This window comes from Palaemon carinicauda, chromosome 11 (assembly GCF_036898095.1).
Source record: "Palaemon carinicauda isolate YSFRI2023 chromosome 11, ASM3689809v2, whole genome shotgun sequence".
Taxonomy (NCBI): domain Eukaryota; kingdom Metazoa; phylum Arthropoda; class Malacostraca; order Decapoda; family Palaemonidae; genus Palaemon; species Palaemon carinicauda.
In genome coordinates this window covers 16,134,084-16,138,247 of record NC_090735.1, presented here as the reverse complement: position 1 = coordinate 16,138,247, position 4,164 = coordinate 16,134,084, and the positions used below count along the sequence as shown (strand labels likewise).

Sequence of the window (4,164 nt, the reverse complement as noted above, 5' to 3'; positions counted from 1 at the left end):
CCGGTCTTATTATCATTGGGTACAAAGTAAATTGACAACCTTATAACTCCTGCTAATAGAGAGAGAGAGAGAGAGAGAGAGAGAGAGAGAGAGAGAGAGAGAGAGAGAGAGAGAGAGACAACACCCACACGAAGTAACGTAACATAACAGCTACACTGAGAAAAACCTTCCTTTATCAATTCTCGGATGTAACATTATTTCATCATTTGTGTTTATACATAAATCAGGTTTAGTGGCAACCGTTAAATTATCAAGCTCTCAGAGCTTTTATCTTGCAGTGAGGATTTGCATACCTGATTGACGCATATTTTGAACGGTTTATCTTTTAAACAATAAAACTGACAAGTTTGATTTACGTGTGCTTTATCGATAATCGCCGGCACTTCTAAAAAAATATCATAAATATCCTTTATATTTTCTTCTAATTCTGTCAGTACGAAGACCTGGAAATAAATTCTTAATGTCCCTTCGATAAAGGTTTAAAGGCCGTTCATAAATGGCAGAGGTAAAGGGCAATGACATTGTCCTACTCAAGCAGAACAATGCCCTAGAGACTGAACATATATACATATGATCAGCGCCCACGCAGCTCTCCACCCCAAGATAAGACCAAGGAGGCCAGGCAATGGCTGCCGATAACTCAGCAAATAGACCTACACAATCATAAAATGAAAAGGATTCTTCACAAATATGTGAAAACATTTCAGTGTAAATGATAGAGGTCTGCAGGAAAAGCAAAAATACCCTGAAATTTCGAAATACACGGAGAGACGAAGCAAATAGCATTGCCTTATGCCACAAGAATAAATCCTTCACATAAGAAATAACACTTTTCGAGATAATACATGTATAAAAATGCTTAAAGCACTGTTTAGACGCTATTCATATTTCATTTTCTCCCCCGGCACTTTGTAATTATGGTCCACAACAACGAGTGATGAACAATGAAGTTTCTCAAAATACTCCTCAAGACACGACACAAACAACTCTCAGACGGAATGATTCTCTCTCTCTCTCTCTCTCTCTCTCTCTCTCTCTCTCTCTCTCTCTCTCTCTCTCTCTCTCTCTCTCTCTTTCTCTCTCTACAAGAAAGTTGGTAAAGTGTCTGTTAGGAAATGAATAGGAGAGAGTTTTAAAAAGAGGAAATTCCAAGAAAGTTGGCAAAGCGTCTTGAAAGAAATGCATGAGAGAGTTTTCAAAACTGAAAATTAGTTTTAAAAGAACTTTGATATTATTTTGAATTTACGTTTACTGAACTAGGTTTATCCTTAGAGTCCATGACTAACCCATCCAATAGATAGTAGACATACTATCTGAGTACGGTAACAATTTTATGTCTGTCTGCCGTCATTTCTATAAAATTGATAAGAAGATTGTAATAAAAGTGACTGAAGATATTTCTTATTATCTTCTTTATAGTGAGTATTTCTATTTAATTGGTTAAACTGTTTTAAATGTTGAATAATTTTGTAGATTAGGGGTAGGACTTAAACACTGTAAACCAAAAATATAAGGCCCAGTAAATTTGAGAAATATATATATATATATATATATATATATATATATATATATATATACATATATATATATATATATAAATATATATATATAATATATATATATATATATATATATATATATATATATATATATATATTACACTCACACATATAATAATGAATTCCACTGTTTCATTGGTGCACCTAATGTTAGTAAATAAAAGTATATTTAAGGATTTTTTGTTCTTGTAATTCGAATATGCACAGAAAAGTAGTGAGTCTTAATTAAAATAAACTTCTTAATCTCTGATTGTCAAGGGGACTGAGGCAGTGCCAGCAAAATTCTATCATTCTTTTGGACTCTAATAAAATAGTAGGTAGGAAATTATTTTTCGATTTTGAGTTTCCTAAAAGATATTTTTTTTTAGTTTTGGGGTATTTTATCAGCCTAGTAATGACCTACCATCTTTTCAATGTGTCTAGAAATCGAAAATGTTTGTTAAATATTCGCCAAAAAACTAAAAACACAAATAAAGTGCAAACGGGTTTCTAAGATTCCAAGCGAAATGATAAATACACTGTTAATAATTTGCATTAAAAAAAACGGTAAATGTCTGGCAACATTTAATCCATGATTTTTACCGTTTTAAAAACAGATATATTGACGTAAAAGAGTGATATTAGGGGTCACTAACCCGTAAAAGATAATAACAGAGTAAGGTAAAATTACGGTCCCCTGTATTTTACTGAAATACGGTTGAGAAACAGTATATTGTTACGAAGAATGTTCTGATTAAAATTACGGCTTTTTTCTAACAGTGTAGAGTATATACAATTTTGATTATGACAGAGCTTTAGGAACTTCCATTAGGTGCTTTCATAACAATAAATCCAGATGAATTGATGAAAACATTTTTTTCTATTAAAATAATCAGATTTGTAACTGTTAACATTAAGCTATGTGGTCTTTAATAGCTCCTTAAAAATATTGCAGAAGTACTTATATTTCGCATGTTTACATCCCTATCAAAATATCCGTGAAAAGCATTTATATCTTTTTCTTTTTCATTTACAGTAATTTTATAATAAATCCATATGATTTTTATTTATAAAAAACTAAGCTAAAGATGTCATCACAAAATAGTAGTACTGCTGTTAAAGACCCTAACGCATTATTAAAAAAAAAAAAACTCCTCTAAAAATGTCATCACAAAATAGTAGTACTGCTATCAAAGACCCTAATGCATATGCACTTACATACCATTACAACCTTGCCTCCCGGGTTACTGCTCATTTCAAATGATTATGGTGACGAAGCACCCTCGTCCAAGACATCAAAAGGAATCCCATCCACATAACAGTATGAGATGCAATAATACGAATCAAATTATGACATCACGTTAACCTCCCTACCATACGTTCCCCCATAACATTAAATCCGTTATGAGAATCACTACTGAATCCATAAACTATTCCTCACTGCCGAACCCAGAAGGTACATGGGAGTACACTGTTAAAAAAATCCGTAATATTAATCGGAAATTCTCCGTAAAATTATACGGTTCTCAACCGTATTTTCAGAAATACAGGCGGCCGTAATTTTTACACTGCTTTGTTATTATCTTTTACGGGTTAGTGAACGTAATTCTAATCGGAAATTCTCCGTAAAAAAATATACGGTTCTCATCCGTATTTTCAGAAATACAGGCGGGCGTAATTCTTACACTACTTTGTTATTATCTTTTACGGGTTAGTGACCTTAATATCACTCCTTTACGTTAACAAATCCGTTTTTAAAACTGTAAATACCAGGCCAACATTTATTCCAGAATTTTGACAATCCTTTTTACGGCAAATGTTTAACAGTGTAGTTAAAAATGCTGATGCAGCATTTAGAGTATGTCTCTCTTTAATGATGACACTTGAAGGGGAACACTCCCAGTCGCCGCGTGTTGACTTAAGCGCTGGGAAACCTGTCAGGAGCATTATACTTACGTTGACTCGGTCCTGAAAAGTTTTTGAGGTTGGTGATGTGGGCGTGGGTGCTTTGGCTCTCCCGGAAAGCTGCTGGAGGGACTCCGATAATTCCGCCTGTCGAAGGAGAGATGAAAAGATATTATTATTATTATTATTATTTATTATTATTATTATTATTATTATTATTATTATTATTATTACTTACTTACTAAGCTACAACCCTATTGGAAAAGCAGTATGCGATAAGCCCAAGGGTTCCAACAGGATAAATGGCCCAGTGAGGAAAGGAAATAAAGAAAAAACTATGAGAGAAGTTCAAGAACAATAATAACATTAAATAAATCTCCTTATTTATTAATTATAAAAACTTCAAAATAGCAATATGTTGTTAAGACTTGATGTACCAGGTAGTATGATGCATGATTGTGATTTATAGGTTGTGGGGTAAATCGTGACTACAACCTTTACAAAACTGATAATTCGAATTATACTTCATCTATCTTAATGGGTTATGAATTATATAATTAAGTACTCTTAGGTAACTTTTATTACTTTTCCCCTATGAAATTTTTTTCATATACACTGTAAGAGTTAGGGCGTAGAATTCCATTTAATTCTAGGTTGCATAACTTTTAAACAACTTACATTACATTTCATTAGGATGGGTGTTAAGGATATACTTAACCTC

General features: G+C 32.7%; 1 protein-coding gene across 1 annotated transcript in view; it reads right to left on the bottom strand.

Moving 5' to 3' along the window:
* Positions 1-4,164, bottom strand: part of LOC137649176 (E3 ubiquitin-protein ligase TRIM9-like) — a 50,892-nt gene that overhangs the window by 42,129 nt on the left and 4,599 nt on the right. The gene's annotated exons all lie outside the window — the stretch shown is intronic.